Source organism: Arvicanthis niloticus, chromosome 1 (assembly GCF_011762505.2).
Source record: "Arvicanthis niloticus isolate mArvNil1 chromosome 1, mArvNil1.pat.X, whole genome shotgun sequence".
In the NCBI taxonomy this organism is placed as follows: Eukaryota; Metazoa; Chordata; class Mammalia; order Rodentia; family Muridae; genus Arvicanthis; species Arvicanthis niloticus.
Window position 1 is genome coordinate 135,991,397 of NC_047658.1, and position 24,620 is coordinate 136,016,016.

A 24,620-nucleotide genomic window follows, 5' to 3' on the forward strand; every position below is an offset into this window, starting at 1 on the left:
CAATCATCTGGGGGCTTAGCTAGCCTCCACGTTGTACAGAAACAAAGTACGGTTAGTAAATGCCTCAATCACATCGGCACACACTGAGTGTCTAGGCTCTTACAGAACTGCTGAGAAAATTAAATACACCCAGAACAGAAACTCTCGGTAAGTTAGCTTGTAGTGACTTTGACGTGATTAATCATCATCATTATCAAAACATAAAGACGACAAATGAGTGAGCAGTGGTTTCATCACCATCCATGTGGTAGCCTTACCAGGCACAAATCCTCAGTCAGTTCTACAACACCATAGCAATTTCCTGGCCCTTCATAATAATTAAATCTAAACTTATTTCATAATCTTCTTTACATTCATCTAATCCTCACGTCTTCCTCTAAACACAAATGTACAAAGCTCTACTTTCTGGTTTTAATTTCCCTGAGTGTGTGAGTTCACATTTAACTGCCTTCCTCCAGTGATGGTGGGTCATTTAGTGTCCTTAAAAGCCAGTGATGTTAGGAGCCTAACCCTGACAAATCCTTGTTCTCATCTCTTGTGACTTATCGCTGAGAGCCTCAGAAAGGCAAACCCTGGGAAAATTATACAAACAGCCCCAAATATTTGAAATCGGCATTGTGCTCACATGCTTATGCCTCTCTGAAAGCTTAGAGCATTTCTCTTTCGGTTTTATTCTTTCATTAGCCCAAGGCTTGCTAATTAATTGGAATTTTCCAGAGCTTTTGTTGCTGTGACAAAGGCAAACAGCGCAGAAGCTCATTTCTTCATGTTGAAGAGGGCCCATCCACCCTCCAAGAGTGCAGTAGACAGGGGATGAGAGGGAGGATTAAGTCGACTTTGAAAGGGTCAGACTTTGTGAGTTCCTGGCCCCCTCTCCCCACCACAGCTGTCTTCATCTTCTCCAATACTGATTAATGAGAAGTGACGTCTCAGCCATGGTGTTTATTCCTCCAAGAGAGAGGCTGATTCTCCAGCATTATGCGTGACCTAAAATTAGATAGCGAAGAACATCCTATGAGTAAGAACAAATAATATCGGGAAGCAAAAGACGTTGTACAAAGCGAAAGGCTTATTTGAAAATGAAAAAAAAAATATGGATCAGAAAAGGGAGTAAAACCCAGATGAACACTTCCAAGCAAAGCAAACCCCAGGCTTAAAAGAAACAAAACGATGCTTAATCTTGACAAAAATAGCACTGTTTAAACCAAAGATAGCCGAGCAGCTGGAAACTACAGGGAGTGACGGGGAGTGAAGAGACTCAGTCCAAATTCTGCTCTTGGTTTCCTTTTCAATCCATCACCATAGCTGGATGTGCTGGGTTACTGAAACTTAGAGAAACTTCTGTGGCTTGTTTCACTCACACTGCAAGAACATGTCGCTCACCATTGTCTTTACGGATACAGCACGGAGGCTGGAGGGGCTCACAAACATTCCGAGTTCTTTTTGACAAAGACGCTTTCTAGAATGCCCAAAGGGGGAGAAAATGCCATCTGTCCTTGTAAAAATCACATTATTTCCCACAGGGAAAAACTGCTTCTTACTTATTTGCTTACAGGTAAATGTTCTCAAAACTGTCCTCCGTATTCAGCTCTACACCTCTGTCACAGAGCTAGGAGGGTTTATCACGGAGGAACCACAAAGGCCTCTAAAGGATCCCAAGCTCCAGTTGGTCACCTAAGGGATCACCTGGGCTCGAAGAAGCAAACTGTGAGCCACCTGCACGGATATGTGAACAAAACTACAGACAGGTAAAAAAGAAAGCCAGAGAGAGGGCCTGGAACTAGGCTCTGAGGATATCAGTAAGTACAGAGTCTTCAATGCAACTGAGACTGCCAGCAGATCCAGGCTTGGAGACTAGGGGCAGGGTCTGAATTCAGAATCACCAGTGTTTGGGGCCAAGAGGGGGAAATCTACAACAGACCCAGAGGGAGTACACAAAGGTGGGAGTGTATGCTGACAGAGGGGTACAGGAGTATACAAGAAGCAAGGCGGAGGGAGTCCCCACTGTCTAAAGGCACACACTCTGCAAGACCATCATGTGGTTTCAACCCTTAAGGCCAACTGTTTACTGGACCCGGATGTCCTCACAAGGACAGAACTATATAAATCTCAAAACTTCCCTCTGGAATATTAGGGAAACAGAACCTGTTCTAAAGGAAAGTATTTGACACTATACTGCAGTTTAAATCTTAAATCTTCATCCAAAGGCCAACTTGTCAAAGTCATGGTTCCCAGCCTGTTACACTGCTGAGAGACAGAGGCACCTTTAAGAGATAGGGTTGAATAGAAGTAAGTTAGGTCATTAAGGGCAAGCCCCTGAAAGGCTTATGGGACTCTAATCACTTTCTCTGTCTGTCATTCACTCTGGGCAGGAGGTAAAGTTTCCCTCTGCCTCTTGCTCCTATCACAGGCTCTACCTGACCACAGGCCTAAAAGTAATGGACGCAGTTGGCATGACCTGAAACCTTCAAGAGCGAGAATCATAAACTTCTCTCTCTCTCTCTCTTTCTCTCTCTCTCTCTCTCTCTCTCTCTCTCACTCTCATTCTCTCTCCCTCTCTCTCCCTCCCTCCCTCTTTCTTCCTTGCTTTCTTTTTGTTATCACCTCAGGTGTTTTGTTACTGTAACAGAGAGCTGATATATACAGTGTCTGTACTACTATGAAGGATTAAAACCTGCTTGAAATGACTTTTGTGTTTGGTAAGAAACAATAAAGTTATAAGAAGTATGGAGAGTGAAGAGTGACCACAGCATCTCAGATTTTCCTAGAACTTCTATGACACAGTAAAGAATAGAAAATAAAGTTTTCAATAAAGGAGACCCTGGAGGCATCCCTAAAAGGCTAAGAGAGACTTCCTGATGAGGAAAACAAAGGTCTTAGGATGATCTTTACCATAAGAAGAGATGTCTGGTCACCGAAGAAATTTAAATGAGCATGAAGAGCAGACATGAAACCACTAGGTTCCTGTAACTGTGGTGGAGAATGAGGTCTGGGCTGGGATTTTAATCCATCCTCCAGCCTGAATGCTTATCAACAGCACAAGGTGACAGTGACCCCTTCTCCTTCTGTGACTTCAGTTTTGTAGATTCCCAAAGGACCACTAATGTCCTTTTCAGTACTCACCACTTACTGGTTTTTTCTACTTTATCATTTGACTTAAGGATTAAAACAGTAATTTAATAACAATATTAGGAGACAATGTCTTCAATCTCATGCACTCTCAGAATAGAATAGAAGATTTCATGTCCATAGTTTCATTAAGGAGACACAACTGTATGGTCAGCTATACCTTCCCTCCACTTCTCTCTTCTCTTCAATTTGTGTTGAAATAAAAGACAATAGCAAGAAGAAACAAAATAACCAAATCAAGTTTTCAAAAATCAAAAACAAATCATTCTCATAGAGGCAGACAGAAGATGGAAACACACACACACAAAAAAAAAAAAAAAAAAAAAAAAAAAAAAAAAAAAAACACCTAAAACTGAAAGCAGAAGTGCGGTCACAGGTCCAGAAGGTGCTCAGAGAACAAAGCTGATCAGCATGAGTCTGGCTTCCCGGCATTCATGTGAAAGCTGGGCCCAGTGCTATCTGTCTGTAATGGCTGCAATTGGGAAGCAAATCCCAGGGACTGGCTTCTAGTCCAAATGTTGAGTTCCAGACTCACTGAGAGGAGACCTTGTCTCAAAAAGCAAGTTGGGAGCAATGGAAGAAGAGACCCAATGGCATTCTCTAGCCTACACATACACACATACAGGTGAGCCCATATACTTACTGCCTACCTACACGGCATGCACAGTGCATGTACCATGAGCATGTACACACTTGCATACACACACACACACACACGCCATATGACATCAGCTAATACAACACAGGATCAGTAGTATCAGAAAAGATAGCTCACCCAATGAACTTCCTGTGGCACTGAGCAAACCAACCCCCACAGAGATCAAGGGAACTGTTCAAGAGCAAATGGTTACTGGCAATGCTGAAGTTGGAGCTTGTGTGTGGTGACTCAACACAGTGCAGATTCTACAGAACTGTCACAGTCCAGATTGTGACAAGTCCTGATAAGAGCTTCTACTGTTTGGTAGGTAATAAATAAAGACTAATATCACTACACCCTTTAGGAATGTCTGGATTTCCCATTTTCCTTGAAGACTAAGTAGTCAAACAGAAAATAAAAATAAATGCACAGACTGCTACTAAGTGCCAAACACTCTGCAAAATGACCACATATGTTCTCACAACCGTATGAGTCTAGTCGGGTATAGACTGCCTTAGGAGACCTTCAGTGCCTGGCAAAGTACTGCCGCAGTTAAGGTGCTCAAATACGCCTGCTGAATTTGAGATGCTCCCAGTAAGTGCAGTAAGGACCAGAGAGATAATGTAACTTATCCAAGGAGGCTGTGCGACTGGGAAAAGTGTCAGCCTCAGGGTTTGAACCTGGAACTAAGATATCATCACTGATCATTGTCTTCCACCGCCTGAGGTTCTCCTTCATACTTCTCTAGCACCAATAAAACTGTTTGCTTGCTTGCTTGCTTGCTTGCTTGCTTGCTTGCTTGCTTGCTTGCTTGCTTGCTTGCTTGCTTTCCGGGCAAAAGGCTGGCTCTTACGTTTTCCTCTCTAATTTCACCTGTGTCTATTCCATCTTTTTGTGTTTCCTTGAACATTTCCCTCATTAAGGCATTTTCTTTAGGATGCTGTTTTTGGTCTAACCAAGTATCACCAGAACATCAGTTCAGGTGAGGATACACTAAAGCACTGCAGCCAAGAACTGCATACAGAAGAAGCACACTGGCTCTTAGTAGAGATAACATAACTGGTATGGGTTAAATGTAGTCTTTCTTTACACACTTTAATAGCGAAGGTTTTCATTAAAATTCTCCACAAGGAACTCTTACTATGTTCTCTCTCCCCTCCTCCTCAAAAAAATAGACACAAGTTGCTAATACTTCATACTAACTCTCTATTGTAAATGATTGTCTAAAGCATATCCAAAAATAAGGCACTTTTGAATAATACATATAGGGTGAGTTATGTCTTTCAGATATTTTTGACTTGAGGCAGTTAACTGGACTCTATTTGTTCCATCCAAGAAAGCCCAAATAGATGAATAATGATCCAAACAGACTACACTTGAGCGGTTCTGTATATTACACGCAAAGAAATGATCCCACAACAAAGTCACTAAATGAATGTCACTATGCCTGAATAGAGGAATAAAATTGAATTGTGATAAAAGCAAGCTGTTTAAAGGATCTTTAGTTTGTGTCTACCAAATTATTCTGAACATTATGTGCTGAACAAAGGCTCTGATACCCATATTATTAAGTAATAGAAACATTTTGAGAAATAAGCCAACATTTTCCTGTAGAAAAGATTTATGTATCGTTTTCTGGTTTTATGAGTGTTGTAATTGTCCTCCAAACATTCAAACAATGCCAAATGCCAAATTCTTTTTCAAGTTGAACGTTCTGTAGTTTTGTGTTCTCTTTAATGCCAGAAGCCACACTGGGATGGCTGTAATAAATTAAATGATGGACAGTATGAGAATGGGCAGAAGCCTAGATACCTGGTTAAGCCTAGACACTGAAACATCACATTGGCCAATCAGAACTCTTTGTTAGACAGCCAGAACATTCAGCTGCAAACCATGCTTCCATTGTGGGGATAATGCATGTGATGAGCTACTCAGTCTCACAAAGCACCACTTCACATTTTTTTCTCTTGATGGGAGGCAAAGGCCATCATCGCCATCTTCAACAGGGAAAATGAGACAGCTGACTCCCCTGTCCCTTCATTTCAGGAATCTCCAATGTCCGCTCACTCACAGATACATTTTCTGCTTATATCCAACACCATCAACTGGGGGTTCTTTTAATTTTACTGCATAGAGGACATAAAGCAAACATGTATGATATCAAAAACTGTATTTTGTATTTATTGAACTTAAAAAAAAAAAAAAAAAAGCTACCATCACTACTAGTCCCAGGTTCTAGAAGTTACTAAATAGATCTGAAAGCCACAAGGCTTTCAGATAATGCCATGGGGTGCACTGTCAGGAATGAGGTCTCAAGATCTCATGTTAACCTTAGTGAGGTACAAAGAATGTCAGAGACTGAGGTTAAGATCGGGGTGGTGATGGCACAGCTGCCACCTGTATGCTGTACTATAAAACCTGCATGGGAAACATCAGTGAGACCACTGACATCTGCATGCTACAAATGCTGTGCACTGGTGCCGGTTTCCCGTTTAGTCTTTGTGTTGTGCTTACAGTAGAGAACATTCTTCTTAGGAGCTACTAAACTACACTCCGGTAAAGGAATATGGTGCCTGCAATTGACTCCTGATGGCCCAGAAAAGAAAGGATGTTGGGGAAGATGTGGCAGAGTATTTGGATGATCTGGGTAAAGAATGAAAAAGGACTTGAGAACTAGTCATGTGACATTTCTACCAAGTCTGAAATTATATGGAAGCCAAGATAAAATAAATGTCATATAACTGGCAGTCAGAGAATAGTCACTAAATTAACTACAATGACTGAGAGAGAGAGAGAGAGAGAGAGAGAGAGAGAGAGAGAGAGAGAGAGAGAGAAAATGAATATAAAAATGAAACAGCAAGTTTTTCTGTGTCTTATGGGCCTAACAAGGCCAATGCACACATAAACTCAGAACAATCTTGGCTGCCTACACAGGGCACGCACAAGACTCTTAGTCACAGACGAGAGGCTCCTCTTCCCACCCAATCCCTGCTCGGGGGAACTGTTGGCAGTTGAAAGTTGCTGAGGGAGAGGAGGGCTTTGTTTTCAGTGACTAACGAACCAGTAGCTCCTTTTCAGATGTAGCCCACTCTCAGTTCATTGCTCATATTCTAGTAGACAGCTCCAGACCCACAGCCACATAAGAAGCCCTGGCTAAACCAAGTGGATGATCAATCAACAAAACTCAAAAGGCACAAAAACGGATAGGGCCTTAGTAGCAGGAGAAGATGCAGAGGGAGAAGAGAAGAGGAGGTATGGGAATGAGTCTGAACAGAATATGTCATATATATGTATGAAATTGTGAATGAATAAATTTAAATAAAAAATGATAAAGGAAGGAAGGAAGGAAGGAAGGAAGAAAGAAAGAAAGAAAGAAAGAAAGAAAGAAAGAAAGAAAGAAAGAAAGAAAGAAAGAAAGAACATAAAGAGGATTTCTGAAACTTCAGTACTCAAAATCTGTTTCTTGTTCTGTGTGACTCATGTAGGTAGTGGTTAGGCTAGGGCACTGGGAACATGACAGTAGTATCAGCCCACAGGAGTCCTGCCTCTGAGAAGGGTCCAGTGCTCTGAGACAAGATAAGGGTCATAAGGGTCCGGTGCTATGAGACAAGACAAGGGTCCATTTGAGTAAAAGCTGAGTTAGAAAGGTTTTCCAAAAATCAAGATTTTCTAGTGAATTCTGAAAGACAATCCAAGTGAATTTACAGACAAACCACTACTGGAGCAAAATGTAGATGTAGACCTGGGGGGGGGGTGTCTGCTATCTATAGAAGACCAGTTCAGTCTTAGGCTGTTGATCTGGTCAACAGTTACAATCAACTTTCTAAAAGCACACGAGGCTACACACAGGGCTGGGGGAATCCCTTGGGAATCAGAGAATTCAGTATCTGCTGAATCTACAATGCGGCTGTACTTCAGACTTGGTCTCTAAGTATACACAGACTGTACTTCCAGTCCATTTCTCGGCTTCACCTCCACTGCTATTTAATGAGGCTGGCTCTTGACTAAAACGTACAACTGGAAGGCCCCTCCCCTTACTGCCAAAGCTTCAGAAGGCTTCCTCTAGCCTATCTGACCTTCCTGTGTGTTCACACTATGCATTTTGTTCATAACCACTGAAGTCCATATGAGCAAGAACAGCAAAAAGATACAAAGCGGAGTTCATTCCTGATTTTACAGTAACCGAGAGGGACAACACAACAGAGAAAGGTAATGAATTGATAAAGTATCAGTTACTGAATTAAGCCATCACACACAGACTGTGCTTGTGCTCCTTAGCACACACGGGTCACACAAGGTCTCATACAAAAGTGACCAAACATCTGTGGAAAACTGAGATTTGTCATCACCTAAGAATGTGGCAAAAGCAATCTCACTGATATCACCTCAAAGGTTATGTTTCAAATACTGTACATCTGTTCCGGAAATACTGTTGTTATCATTGAAAGGCTGTATGCTACAATTCAATTCTGTTGGGTGGACATGACATTATGTACTTTTGTATACAAATACATACATATGTAATACTGAGCATGACAGAAAGATAAAATAATTTTTATTAATAAAACTGTGATCAATTGCTTAAGTTGAATCCTTAAACATGACATGTATTAAGCTCCAGCCTAGTACTAACAACTCCAGAGATGGTACTTAGAGGTTAAATTAAATTTTAACCTCTTACACTGTCTCCAACTTCAATGTTATACTCTGTCTTTGAACTTAGTGGAAAGACAGACAGACAGACAGACAGACAGACAGAATAAACTTCATTCACTTAATCTGAAAATCAGATGCAGACTTCAAAAACTGAAAAGAAAAACGAAAGGATCTTGCTGTTTGTTTTTTTAATAAGCTATCTAAAGAAAAAACTATTTACATCACTCAGCCCTGCCCTTGATGGACTCATAACTTATCATATGGTCTAAAATTTTTGACAAAGGCAGTCATATAAAAGGAATATGATCAGGATGGTGAAAAATGCTTTTTTCTTCTTACAATAATTAAGCATAAAGCTGCTCTGCAGTGGTTAGACATCGCAGGTTTTCAATGAATATAATTTAACACTGCCATACCACACAGAGAACAAAAGCTCAAATGTCAACTGGCTGAGCAATTAAATGACCGGAGAGAACAGTTTTCCAAGGGTGAATATTTTCACGTTGGACACATTTAGCTGCATCTAAGCTCCTGCATTTATTCCAACTACCTCTTTTCAAAACTGTGCCCTGGTGACATGAACCACCAGACTTTAGAGGGACCCACGGGACTCCTCTTCTTGAGGCTCTCTTGCTGGTCCAGAACTGCAGACTCTGCTTTTGGGATGTTCCTGCTCACATGTCCACCGTCACAATGTCCGCTAACCTAGTCTATGTGATGTGTTACTCACATGTCCACAGTCCAGTCACGGTGTCCCTGAACCTAGTCTATGTGATGTGTTACTCACATGTCCACAGTCCAGTCACGGTGTCCCTGAACCTAGTCTATGTATTCTGTTTTCTCTCTTTTATCTCAAAGGCTCTGTCACTTCATCCTCTCCAATCTGTCCTGGTGGACATAGCCTTCGACAACACTACATGCTACAGATGTTGGTGGCCACCCCATACACAGTAAGTCCATCGAGGAATGGATTCTTAAAGCCATCCAAAGTGAAGGCAAAAACTAAATGTGGTGAACTGTTTGAATCTCTGTATTTTATCAGCATTTGAAGTAAGAATGACCTGAATACTCTCTGTCACGGTTTCTCATTTTTAATTCAAAACAAGTAACAAATGTGCAGAGGATTTGTGAAACAATGCCTCTCTTTATAACAAATACCTTTTAATGGTATAATGGTATATCAAAATTAAAACTTAACTCTGCCACCAAAGGCTAGGCTCTGGGGAGAGGGATAGAGGATGCCCCTATGATAAACCATATTCAGGCTAAGAATAATTACCCATGATCACATATTTTCTCACAGGCTCAGGAAGTCTCTTGTTTGCATTTGTCTCTCTTACCAAAATTTCTTTTCCAGAGCAGAGACTTAGCTCTTGTCCTCAGTACAGTGAGCCCTTTGACTCTTCCGTTTCTTAGGGTAGGTTGAGCACAGCCAACCAAGGCATTAGGTCCCAAAGTGAGTGACTGACACCCTGGAAGCTACTTCTCTTCATGGTATAGTATATACCACTGAAACCAGTAAGTGACTCTAAACATTAGCGATTACCAAGAAACACAATGTATAGCGTACTCACAATGAAAAATAATCTGGTGCTCCCTAAAATAGCAACTATCAGCAGAACTATCTGAACCTGGATGTAGCAGTAAACATGATACACGAATTCTGGGATGAATCATAAATGTATGGGTGAATGATTCACCCAGGTATTAAAGTGGACTCAGCACCAGCAGCAAACCATGAGACACACAAGTTTGTGTGTACTTCTACTGGAAGAAGGAAGGGAAGACTTACAAAACAATGAACCAGAAGAAAAGCACTAAGAGACAAGTTTCATAGACCAAACATAGCCCTCACCATGACCCAAATGATGGGAAGATGGGAACTTTTTCAAAGCAATGGCTGTCATCCTCATGGGCTGTATAAATGCCCTCCGAGGCTAGGCAATAAATAGAATTCAAATACCATCTAAGTCACTTGGAAATACCATGTGATCATGTGGGAAAGCGGGCCATATATTTAGTTGCTCTTTCATTTCTGTAGGAAAGGCTGTAAGTCTCAAGTTTTACATAAAATCCTTCCATTTCTACGTTGTAGCTCTGTATTGTTTAAGCCTTTGTGGATCTAAGGAAACAGCTGAGGGCCACGTGCCCTACACAGACTATCACCTGGAAGCCTCACAACTCAATCTTTACATCTAGCAATAACTCACTGTGTATTTTAATCTTGTCTTCAAGTTCAGAAGTGGGGTGAGAAGATGTCATACCAACACCACTGAAAGAATTAGCAAGACAGAAATTCAAGTGGGGACAACAAGCCTGGCTTTCAGGCGTCCAAATACAGTAAAAGCTTGATTTAAAGATTAAATCCTTAATGCCCTCAATATTCTCAAAATTCAGTAATACAATATTCTCAAAGTTCAGTAGTAAATAGTTTCCTATTTTATCACCCTTATCCTCACCCACTAATTTGCCTCCAGTTCTTTCTATTTATTAATCATGGCATATACATCTCCTCTTCTTTTTGTAAAGAGCTTTTTAAACACTTCTGAAAAAGAGGCAGGGAAGAGTAAATTTGAACAAATAAGTCTTTCACACGTTCCTGATATTCTAATTACAGGCAACTGTGTTACTATATTTGGGAACTATACATTGTAACACAAGAAGTGATCCCTGAGGGGTGAGCTGCCTCTAAAGGAATCAACATTATTGACAAGCCCTCCATCTGAATCACTTGTCACTGGGAATACTGGAGGAATCCTCTTACAAATGATTCGTGTTCTGGGCCTTTAGCATAAGATATTATAAGATATTAATGTTAATGGGAATTCTCTTCCTTCCTCCCTCCCTCCTTCCCTCCCTCCCTTTCTCCCTCTCCCTCCCGCTCTTCCTTCTTTCTCTCACAGATAGCAAAATAACCTGAACATTCTTCTAAACAAAATATTAAGAAGCACTTAGATTTCCAAGCTATTATTTCAGATTTTAACTCTCACCCTTCAGTATACTTAGACCTCTCTAAGAAACTCTGCATATGTCAGCCAGAATTTTTATAATAGGAACAATATTTAGGAGAGAGTAATTAAATAATAACATGCTCCCACAGAATAATGGTCACTATGATTAAGGAAAGAATTGGTAAGTAACATGTGTATTTCTTTGTGCTAAAATAAGTGCATTTAAATCCCAGTTAGCAGCAAAGTCAACAGGCCTTGAGTATTATACACTTGGAAAAACAATCTAACCAATAACCTCAGCTCAAAAATATTATTTAGACATGCCAGGGAAAACACAGACATTTTCAATTCAGTGATTTAAAAAAAGAAATAAGTTCCAGAAATTCCAGTGACAAAACATCATATGAAAGGTATGTTAATTCTTTCAACTTAGAATATTTAAATCATAAGACACAGCATACAAATACTACCAACTGCTCTAAATCAGTACGTTTGTGAAGATCACAAGAGAAAAAGGGAAATCTAAATCATGCAAGAGTGACTTCTGCCTGTACGTGATATATGTATATATAATCAATTATCTAACTGGCACTTTTCTAAATCTACCACTAGCTTTCTTTTTATTGTATATATTCAACGAGCAGATGCTAAGTCTATAAACTGGGAATTAACCTTCCTGTTTAATTAATTGTTCCTTTGAAAATACTGACTTTGAAATCCCATGCTGGAGTTAATTCATCCTAGAGATGAGTGCCAATCGTTCATCCAGGTTCCAGGGCTATGATCCAAAGGAGGTGCTGTGCAGTGATTCCATTTTGAATAATTAATGATTCACCTGCATTTTATTTATATATTGGCAACTGACTGGGCTTAATTTCAGGTTGCTCCAACATGAGCCACCAAGCCTGAAGCAAACCTCTACAACTGCCTGTCTTCATGTAAATATACCTGGAGCCATGAGGACTGGTGTCATGGTTTAGATTGGTGTCATGATTTAGAAAAAGGTCAAAGAGATAAAGGACAGCCTCAGAGAGTGATGAATTCACAGCGGTCAGTCCTCTGCAAGAACATAGTCTTCTGGGCTCAGCACTCTCCTTTTAAAAAAGTAAACAGTTTAAGTAGGAGGTAGGTGTCTTCAGAAACAGCCTCAAGGCTTTTTTGTATGAAAAATTTCCCTTACTAACTGGACCTGTGATTTGATCCACTGGAACATCATCCTCGTACTTCCAAAGGGCCTTGTTACAAGCAAATGTACTGTGGTTTGGAGCTTAACTACCACATCAGGGTTTATGTTAGAGGCTTCGTTCCCGGCTCAATGCTGTTGGCAATTGGCAGAAACCTTGGCTGGTGCTGCTGTGAGAACCCCTCAGAGCATGAGAAGGTGACCCATGAAGGGAACTGTGGAGTAGTGGTCATTCACTTCCTTTTTGTACCCAGCCCGTGAAGTGAAAGATTTTTCTCTACATCCTGCTGTGTTCCTCGACACAGACTCCACAACACCAAGGCCTCCACAGCCATGAACGGAACAGATTTTTACCCCCTTTGTAAGCCAACGATCTCCAAGTTGTTCTGTATTACCACCGTTGTTTGTTTTAAGAAGAGGCAGTGTTGTACTATGTAGCTTGGACTGGCCTGAAACATACACTCCTCCTGCCTATGCCTGCCTGGCTCAGATTTTTTTTTAAGAACATTAACTTAAGAAAGTATCAAAATCTGTTTACAGGGTTAGGTGTATTGTTCAGTGAGAGAGCACTTGCCTAGCAAGCTAAGGGCCCTGGGTTAGAACCCCAACTTCACCACACAAAAACCTATTTGTGTTATTTTTACAAACTGAAATACATGAAAGCTATTTTCTCAGAGAACAAGGGAGGAAAACTGGGAGTAGGAGGGTACTGGGCCCTGAGTGAATGAAAGCTGAGTACAAATGTCTTCTCCATGGTTCTGGAATCTTGCCTTCCAAAGCTCCATGGCCTAGCCACCAAGAGATAATAAAAATCTGGACCACCAGCTCCTGTGGACAAACGTTTGTAAGTTTTCTATGTCCTCTGAGAAGCATACATAAATCCACACAAACTTCTTAACCACGGTGGTTTATAGTTCTTAGAAACTGGGAAGCTCCATTTGATGCTCTCTGGAGTTTCTGGAATTATCTATCCATCCAGGAATATTCTGCTTCTTAAGATCATAGCTACTCAAGCCCCCACTGCACTGCATAAGGAATGAGTTTTCAATGACCAAGTCCTTTCTTTTCATAAGCAGCTCCCATAACATGGTACAGGGAGCCAAAGGAAGTAAAGCAAATATCGATGGCCCATTTCTTCCCGACTCGTGCTCTGGGTTATACATATCATTTCTTGTCACCCTAAAGAAGGGATTGTAATCTTCACTTAATGGATGAAAAATTGGGGCTCACAGATACTGGTCAGGGTCCCACAGACAGCAGCTGTTAGAGCAGATCTTTCATGAAGCCTAGGCTTCACTCTTTTGGGAGATAAAGGGCAAGCCTGAATAGTGGCCTGTTAACTGGGCCACAACTCTGAACACAGACCTCTGACAGTGCCAAATGATACAAGGAAATCCTTTCTGCTTGGGGCACTAAACTATGCAGTGGAAATCAGGCTGCAGGCTTTCCTCGTTCCTGGATTATATCAGAAAGTAACCAGGACCAAGATCCTGGTTGCATGACCAGGGAAACTGTCAGGAAGACAAAAACTCATTTCAGCCTTTCTTCTAAAGGTAACACACATTCAATGCAAGTATTTTGAGAACTATTTGTGAAACCTTGAGAAAGAAACAGCAAAGGCTCTCAATCCCATTGTCTGGAGACAGTTACAACATCCTGGGTTAGTTTCCTTGTAGTCTTTTATCTGAACCCATTTACGTGTTTGAAGCAAGTTTACATAAAACTCTACTCATTTAATCATGCATTTATGTTATTTTACCACCTTAAAATATTTGTAAACTTGATTTTAATATCTTATTATACAAAAATTAACACTTTGCTTAATTATCCCTTTACTGTTAAAAACTTAATATAGAGATTTTTTCCCACCCCTTAAAAAAAGCCACTACAGATGACACTTCTTTTGCCTGTTTTGAATTAATTTCTAGAAGCATGATTAGTGAATTACAGATGGGAGTGATGTCAGTAGATTTCACCCCCGACAGTATGGATATCTTCAAATTTTCCATTACCATTATCAATGAATAGTAACCTCACCTCAAGGAGTACTACTTTTCCAGAGTTAATACCATCTGTCAACATGATAACCCAAACAACAAAATAAATCACTACTGTTTGACTTGAATTGTTATCTTTCCCTCTAACATAACAACATAACAACACAGGAGGCCCAGAGGATCAGGCCATGCATTCTACACCTTGATCTTGCTGTTAACTGAATGGAATTCCTGAGACAGGTTACCTCACATAGATCAGAACCTTGGCTTGACATGGTCACAAGAATATTTCCAGAGAGCCTGATACAACACACACACACACACACACACACACACACACACACACACACTCATACTCCAGCCCTAGAATGTCGTTTCCCAAGATGCAAAGGGAAACCTTGAAACCACACTAAGATTGAACACATTTAGAAAGCCAGCATCCAGGACATAAGATAAGGAATTCTCTGTGATGTCCCCTAGGGTGTCTGAGGTGTTTGTTTTTCCTCTCTGAAACTGCACTCAGTACAGATGAAGAAGGCCATATAAAAAGACAGCACATTCCCAAAGCCGACTGGTCCCGGTGATGCAAGCCACTCTTCAGAATTCACCACTCCCAGCACAGCTTGCATCCTGGAAGCCTTGAATCAATGTGAAATATTTCTTCCCTGATCCTTCCTGCTGAAGGAGCGAGTCGGAGCACATTGATTATCACCACCTTCAGGGAAATACAGTGATTTATGGAGAAAAGCTACCAATTATTTCGTCCTTTCTCAAAGCCCAGCGCTCCTGTGCGGCTTTTCACACAACTGCTCTCAATCTTAAGGACAGTTTCTTATTTCACAGCAGACAAAAATGGCCCTGTACGGTGCATGATGCAGGAGGGGCAGGTGGGCTACATACTGCCACAGGGATCCTTGGGGACATGGTCTTGTGAGTGAACTCAGCCTTTGCTCTGACTACCTATTCCCTTTCCTAGGTCACACTTCTCAGACAGCCTACCAAGGAAGTGGATGGGACCAGATAGAAGCTGTGTGAACAAATACCAACCCTAAGCATCCTTTAGATTAAGCAGATGTTTGATTCTTCAGGCACCAAGTTGGAGACAGGAAAAGCTGGGGCCTTGCTGCGGATTCACAGAAAAAAAACAAAAACAAAAACAAAAAAACAATAGCTAGAAGCATCCAGAGCCCATCCATGCTGCCAAGTGAAAATCAAGAGCTGTGGTGTGCTGAATTTTGCTTTTATTTCATGATTTTGCCTAGAATACAACCTATGTGTACCTTCAACAGTCAAAATATATACATGTTAATATAAGCCGTGCCAAAATTTTATAATAAAAAACAAAGAAGTACAAATTCAAATCTCTGATACTTTAGGTTGACTGTCATTTTTTAAGTGGATAAAATTATTTCTGATGGTTGCAGGTTAATCAGAAGTTTTCACTAATAATATTCTTCAGTGAATATACCCTCAATTCATTATCAATTAGTAATATTTTTATAAAAGAAATGTTTTAAAAAGAAACAAGCATCGCTATGTGGTGGTGGTGGCTCACACCTTTAATCCCAGCACTCAAAAAGCAGAGGCAGGCAGATCTCTGAGTTTAAGGCCAGCCTGGTCTACAGAGTGAGTTCCAGAACAGCCAGGGCTACACAGAGAAAACCCGTCTGGAAACAAGCAAGCAAGCAAGCAGGCAGGCAAGCAAGCAAGCAAGCAAACAAACAAACAAACAAAAAGAAACAAGTGTCTTTGGGACTATCCAGCAAAAAAAAAGTGATCATTTAAGCAAATTTAAGGATTCAAAGAGGTTTTCTATTTGGGTTTATATTTTAAAGTTTCTACTAGTTTATTTAAAAATAGATGTCCAGAGATAATGTGAAATATTTAGAGCTTCAATCAGCAGAGGTTTCGTGATACGACTTGGCAGATAGCCATTCTGCAATCACAGAAAAATCACACTTCAGTCTGAGCCACCATGGGTGCAAGAATTCACACCTTGGGCATTGTTTCACCTTGGTATCTTACCGCTTCATTAAAGATGTTTGTACTTGAATAGTTCACAATGTCCAGAATAAAAGACAGACTCCAAGTGTGCCATCCGGGCAGGAGAACCGACACGGTGATTTGAGACTCCAGAGCCAGCAAAACAAAAGTTACTCTTCTGGCCCTGTTTCAAAACTGTGGCCCTGAAGGCAACATATGCTTTTCTTTCCTTCTCCCTCTCTTCTTCCTCTTTCTCCTTAAGGAGTCCTTAAGTTAAAACACCACCTAAAACAAATTGTTGTCAGGTCATAGAATACACAAACTACCCAAGCTTTCAAAGCCACTGTGTTCTAAAGTCCCCACCCCACCTCAACCCTCTGTGTGTCACTGTTCATGTGGGATCTGAGGGAGCATTAATAACAGCAGCTCCTTTCATTCTCAAACGGGTTCTCAGTTTGGGTGAGATTAACAACCATATTTACTAAATCTCTCTAGTCTTCACCCAGCCTCCCATAGAAGAGAAATAGAATTATATAATATTTTTATTATTTTTATTATTATTATTATTATCATTATTAAATACCTTTGTAAGAGTTACCATGGTCATGGTGCCTCTTCACATCAACAGAGATCCCAACTAAGATACGATCCAATACTGCACACAGTTAGCAGTCTAATAGTTAATGACGGTCATTAGAAATAACTTCTGTCAACTTCCTTTTTCCAGTTCATTTAATCAAAGAGCTCTGTCTGCTCTAAAATAAAAAAAAAAAAAATACATCTCATCTAGGTGACTTCTTCTCATTCGCCCATCCTTAAGGCAGTTATGAAAGACACATTTTCTTTTATTTGGGGTCAGTGTATAAAATCCTCCTATCTTATATACAAATCCCTATTTTTGATAGAGACTTCATTTTCCATATGTAAGGGCTATAAGTTGAACTGTCAGAAAGCTGAGGTTTCACAAGCATCCCAAACAGAGAAGTGACACGGTAGAAGGAGACAATACTCATTGAATGGCTTTGTTCAAGTCCATGCAGGTATGAGTGCTGATCCCAAGCAGGTCCCTTTGAAATATGGGCCTCTTCTCTGTGATTGCCACCAACTCCTAGTGCATCTAAATGCCACTGTCTATTTTGGAGATCAGGAGTAAGTTGTCCTTCCAGTGCTCTTCAGGACTGAAGTCGAGTGTCTTCCCGAGGTACGTGACATGTGCTGAGTGGATATCCATCCTTTCTTCATGCATGACCATTAGCCTACTATACTAGAGAAGACTTCTACCAACCACAGCCTCTTCTAGAGAAGCTGCACATACCATATAGATTCACAAGCATTATCTAATTCACTTGGTCATTCCTCCCACTGAAATAGAACCTGTATGGTACCTGAAGTTGCCATTGCCAGGGTACATAGAATCTTGTAAAGTACATGAAATCATCCTGCTACAGAGAGTGCTGGGATCTGCATATACAGACGTCTGGGCCAGTCTCCTTGAGACTAAGGGACTCAAGAAAGCAATTTTGACTCAGTAACCCAAGCTAGGAACCCAGAAGGGTGAAGCCCCTGCCCCTGTTTATACAGCCCAGGCAATAAGAAGCAACCCTACTGGTCTATGGAATTGTGAAAAACATGATGTATTACTTTTTAAACCACTGGGTTATGCAGCAACAGGTAACTGAAAACACAAAAACAAAATCATCATTATAGACACAAATGCATACATGTTTAGGTGTACATATACAGAGTTGTTATATGCCAATTGGAAGATAGGCAGTAATTTTTAAAAATTCAGTAAGTATCATTTTGTTCTCTGGAAGTTGTTAGTGTCCTGGTTTATTTTGATCAGCATGACCAAATTAGTTCTGCCTGGCTGAAATCAGTGGACAAAGACGTGTTCATGATTTTTAGTTTCTTCAGGCAGGACCTCCCATTCGGCCTGTATCCAGCATTCTCTGGTAGTCTATGTTTTTCCCTAGGTGATGTGTGTGGTCAACACGTGTCAGATAAGGCTGCAACCCTGTAAGTTTAGGGCTTTTTATCAGAGTCCTGGCTCCTTTACCTCAAGCTGTGTGATCTTACAAAGTCCCCTTACTAGTCAAGTAAATCACTTTGTAAATTAAGGATACTGATTAGCTTTATTTCAAAGGTTTCTTTTCCAAAAAATACACAACTTTTTCTCATATTTAATCGTATCTGAATCATAGGATGGTGTAAGTCTGATGACTTCAATTTTATGAACCAACTTCTGAAAGCTGTCATCAGATACCCACACCTGCAGACACACAAGCACACATGCATATATACACAAACACAAACATGCATATATACATACATAAACACATAGCAAAAACATGCACACAAATACACACTCACAAAAACATGCACACATACACATACATGCGAATATACACACACAAAAACATATACAAAAACACATACAATATAATAAATTTAATATAAGAATAATTATTCCTTGCAAAAGTCTAAAAAATAATACTTTCTAAACTACATTCTAATTTGTTAGTTTTAAATTCATCAAACTGGATGTTTAATTCTATTTTTTCTCCCTTATCAGGATCCTGAATGTTAGTTAACTTTGGTCTCTTGTATTTCAATGGTTTCTATGCCAGACTTTCCACTACTCATTGGAGGGTAGTGAGCCACCTCTGATTCTTCTAATATACTGCTGCTGCATAGTAGGCATTTTAATTAAGCTAAATAATTTATTCTAACTGTGTAAGAAAATTTAATGTCTTTGATGCTTATTATCATTAGAAATCATTGGGGCACATAAAAAATTGGCCTTCCATTTATTAAAAAAAAAAAAAAAAAGTCCTGGGGAAAATTAATTTGAATCCTTTAAAAAAAAGAACGGGTTATTTATACTAAAAAGGTCATCTAACAGGAAATAATATTTATATGCAATTAATCACACCATCCAAAACAAGAATATAAGCTATTATAGCCAACTCCTGTTTATTCTTGGCAATGTAGAGAACAATGATTAAAACAATTTGTTCATGAACATTGAGTCTAATCTAACTTCAGCACCAGGGAGCCAATATAGCCTTACACACAGATATGAAGCTGCACAAAGGCACTGTTCAGGAGAAAAGGATAAACGTTCATTTTATACCTGAGATGAAAGACCACAGAGCAGTCAAACAGAAGCAATGTGATACTGTCTTATTTTTTCATAGCTGTCATATTAGAATACACGCACACACACCCAAGAGAGACTTGGTTGTGTTGGGGAATGTTTGGATAAACTCACAGGATGTGCATATGAGATGAAGGAGCCACCAGAATCGAAGGCTGGAGGATGGAGATGTAACTACTGTGCATTAATCATGATAAAGACGTGTGTTTGTAGGAAAGCAAAGACTAGCTCAACTGGGAGTACCAAATAGGAAGCACTCTGGGGACAGGAGCCTCTAGCTGGAGGGACTTCTTCAGGCAGCAGAGTTTCTTGTTGTAGGCACTAACCCTTTCCAGAACAATCTTTGACAGAATCTGCAATTACTTTTCATGCTTTCAAGTGAGTAGATTTCTCCCATGAATCCATCAATATTGAACAGCAGGAAACAGAAATAGATATGAAAGCATGACATGCTTCCGTTAAAATTAGAACCATATTTACTCACATTAGAAGATAGCCATTGCTCATGGTTACCCATCATACCAAATGCAAGACACTATCATTGCTGAAGCCATCACACATGTTTGCTACAAGGCACAAAATCAATGTCAGATTGAAGGTCCTCCTTGTTTCAGGCTTTCACACAAAGTAGAAAGACATATGCTGGTTGCTGTTCTAGACAAGACATCAGAGGTCTCACCAGCCACTGAACCCTGCATGTTACAATACCCACCTGGCAGGAAAGATCAAGCCCACTGGAGTGATAGTGGCATGCCTGTTACAGCGTTAACCAAATGCTTTCTGACTGGATTTGCAGCCTGCTCAACAGAAGGGAATTCATGTCTGAAACTCTAAACATGATGAAAACCCAAGGCTGGGGAGGTTATTGATCCTACCAAGTTATGCTGTCAAGCTGCTGTTTAAACATTTATGTTTACACTCACAAATTTGTGCTGCTGCTTTCAAACTTGGACAGGGAAGCTTCTTTTTGCATTGAGAAGCAATCAATGCAAAGATTTCTAACTGGTCAAAGCGCCATGAATAAGTGACTGTGGGTCCTCATCAGGATGGACACACACACACACACACACACACACACACACACACACACGTGTGTGTGTGCAGAAAGAACGTAAAGATGGAGAAGAGTACTGTCAAATGCCTTCTCCTAGGCATGGTGTGGCTGTTGTGACCATATACTCAGCAGCTATGGATACCTACACAAGACCAGCACAGTGTCTAGCTAGCCAAAGGCCAACTCAGGTGGAGTGCTTGTAGTTTCACCCTAACTGAAGAGATAACGACAGCTGATTACTACTGGGAGAAAGAGAGGATCACTCTGCTTTGGGGGTGTGTCCAGAGTTAGGTTGCCCACTCTCCCCCACCCAATCACATGTGGGTAGCACTAATTGGAATTAGTGTAATTTTTTAAATTAAGGAGGAGGAGGAAGAGACATGAAGTTGAGAAGAGAATGTATTGGGGGATTCAGGGGAGTTTGAAGGACTGTGCTGAGTTAATATGATCTTATTTCACTGGATACATGAAATTCTCAGCAAATAAATTTTGAAAGAGAAAATTTTAAGATTATCTATGATGTACTTCACTAAAATCAATGTATTTCTAAATTGAAACACAACTTACAATCATAATCACTTTTTAAGCATCAAACTAGATTGTTTTTAAGTAACTTTATGAAATTGTGTAATAACTATTGTCGTTTGTCTTAGCTACTTTGTGGGCTCTTCTCTTTCCCAGCCCTTTGCTCCCCTCCTCCGGTTCACTCCCCATCCCTCGTGAGAAAGGATAGAGAGGAGAGAACATGCCTATCAGGGCTCCAGCGCTTCTCTTGGGGCTACTACGAATGAAGCTACGGAGATTTTGTGCACAGCTGACTTTGCACTGACCAATGTGTTTTTACACGGAGAAAAAGGTTGTAGGATACCAATTCTTAGCACAGCGCATTTCAACATCTTGGAAATCAGGACACACCTTACAACTGTGATCAGCGGCTGAGTTTCAGAGCGAAGGAACTCTCGATGGCATTCTCAATGGCATTCATAAGTTGGAAATTTACCAAGTGACAGATGAAAACAGAAAGGTCAGGCTGCGTAAGAGAAATGCAGCCACGGAGATAAGAAAGTGCCCGTCTATCTTAGAGCACAGTCAGTACAAGGTGTCCTTCAGGCAAGGTACAGGACAAAATCCCCTTCCTTGCTCCATTCGGTCCCTCCTGCAGAGGTCCCATATTGGCCAGATCTGTCTGTGAAAGCCAGAAGAACAGCACATATGTGCTTCCAGGGAAGACAGGGACAGTAGAGAAGAGGTAGCAGAAGAGCAACCAGAATACACAGCTGGCACAGCTGGCACAGCTGGCACAGGGCTGAGAAGCCAAACTGGTCATTTCTCCTTGTTAGTGATACACAAAAGTAATGGTGCATATCTATTTAGGCACTTTACATTAGATGAGGTGACGAACAATCCTGGTTTTGAAAAGTGTGTTTGTGTGTGTGTGTGTGTGTGTGTCAGCAGCAGGAGTATGTAAATACACGGATCTGGTGTATGACAGTCAGTTCCATTGGGGCTCACCTGTCTATTCCAGAAGTTTTTACAGAACTAGAGAGATGACTCAGCCACTAAGAATACTTGTTTCTCTTGTAAGTGACCAGTGCTCAGCTTTCAGTTCCCACAATTGTGTTTGACCTACACAGACACAAGACCTCCATGGGGACAACACACACGGTACACATACATATGTGCAGAGAAAACACTCAGACACACAAAATAAATATATATTTAATTTTTTTCTCTGTGAGAGTTTTTATATTAGCATATTCCACTACAAAGGCCTAGATATTCATGGCTTCTGAACACCAAGTTTTGTTCTTTCACTTCAAATTTCCTTTTAATCTAGCCAACTCCTTCTCCTTTGCCCTTCCAAACCCTCTTCCTGTCACAGAGCTCAGTTCTCTGCATTACATTTAAGGAACACGTTAATCAACATATGTTGAATGGAGGACCAATTTAGCAATCAATCAATAACCAAAAACTTAAATTGGAGCTTAGTAATAGTTCACATCACTGGTGTCTGCCTATTCTCTTAGCCACAGTACAAAGAAATTAAAGACCACCAGAAAAATATTGATGACCCAGAGTCAAGGATGAAAGGGAAAACAATGATTCTAGAACAAAGGAAAAAGATCAAGACAAAGTGCAACTTTGCAGAAGGAAGTTGGAAGTAAATGGTAATAATTTTTTCCAAAATGTGTCTGTAATATTTCATGAGTGCAAAAGGAGTTCTCGTGATAAATATTTAGAAAGGCAAGACATTTCTAAGTTTTAAAATATAACAAAAATAAAAGAACAGAACTAATAGCTTAGCAATACTGTCTCTGTGCTCAGCGCTAACAGGACAACTATACTAATGTCACCACTAACAAGGATCAGAGAGCATCAAGATCACGCGAGTCAAAACCCTAGCCCTTACTCAGGAGCTACAGCAGTTGACCATTTCTGGGGAGGGTACATCATTCTTTGTTGAGAATGTGGCCACTGATCAGCCTCCCATGAGCCTGTACTTATGTACAATATGAGCTGCAGTAACAGGACTCAGGGGTTATGATGAAACACACCTGAATCTAGGAGAGGAATGTGTTGGGGGGTACAAGGAGAGATGAAGGGAGATATGGGGGAGTCCAGAGTATGATATTTCATGTGTATAAAATTCTTAAAAGTAAAAGAATGTTTATATACTCACTTCTCATAAAAATTTTCAAATTCTACAGATAAGATACATGCATGCACACATACATACACCCACATATAAAGACAACAGAGTCTGAAGTTGGAAGAGTGTTTCACTCTGTGCCTCTGAAGCTCAGAGTAACCTGGAATTCACAATGGACCCTATGCTGACACTGAATTCACAATCACCATCCTGCCTCAATCTCCTAAGCATTGAAAATACAAGTATGACCACCCAAAAACAACGTATGTTAATAAATTTAAGTGGTTGATACACTAAACATTATTTTCTAATTTTATTTCCATGGGGTATCAAATAATCTTTTTATGTACTAGACTGAACAGTTAAACCTAAATTTTTAACATCATCTGCATTAGGAAACATTCAAAAGCCGGGCAGTGGTGGCGCACGCCTTTAATCCCAGCACTTGGGAGGCAGAGGCAGGCAGATTTCTGAGTTCGAGGCCAGCCTGGTCTACAGAGTGAGCTCCAGGACAGCCAGGGCTACACAGAGAAACCCTGTCTCAAAAAAAAAAAAAAGAAAGAAAAGAAAAGAAAAGAAAAAGGAAACATTCAAAAGTCTAAACAACTAACTTATAAACAAACTTTTGGAACAAACATTTTGGAACCACCATTTTGAACAAACCCATCCCTGTGTTAAGAACTGGTTTTGACCTGTGAATCCAGCAACCCCCTGAGCAGACTTATTAACCAAACAGCCAAGCTGACTCTTTTTGACTATACCATGCCATTTACCCGTGTATCCATTCACTCATACACGCATGCGTGAATGCACTCAGCAAATATTTATAAAATGCCCACTTTAGCAAGGCACTGAAAATAATAGTGAAATGCAAGGAAAGCTTTGGAGTAGGCATGGTTTCCCCAGCAGGAAATATTCCAGTGAAGCAAATAAACCAATAATCTAATACAGAGAGAGAGAGAGAGAGAGAGAGAGAGAGAGAGAGAGAGAGAGAGAGAGAGAGAGACCATGTGGTATGAGATTTGAAGAAAACAAACTCAGAGAAGGTGGGTAGAAAATTGGAAGGAAGTCACCTTTCTGGAGAACAACAGGAAAGATCTGAACTGACAGACTGTGATACCAGCCAGGGTCATGACCAAGGAAAAAAACAGTAGGCCATCTTTAGGAAGAGGGACCTTATTCTTTCAGGTCCCTGTTGACAAACCTTGGATAGATGTAAG

The 24,620-nt window shown here is 40.4% G+C and overlaps 1 protein-coding gene and 1 long non-coding RNA gene across 3 annotated transcripts in view; one reads left to right on the plus strand and one right to left on the minus strand.

Annotated features, from left to right (window-relative positions):
* Glis3 (GLIS family zinc finger 3) overlaps positions 1 to 24,620 on the minus strand; it is a 418,755-nt gene that overhangs the window by 318,267 nt on the left and 75,868 nt on the right. The window lies entirely within an intron of this gene.
* Positions 6,830 to 15,891, plus strand: LOC143441120 (uncharacterized). The gene is made up of 3 exons (XR_013108344.1): positions 6,830 to 7,018; positions 9,281 to 9,372; positions 15,530 to 15,891. It is a non-coding gene; the product is annotated as an uncharacterized LOC143441120 (long non-coding RNA).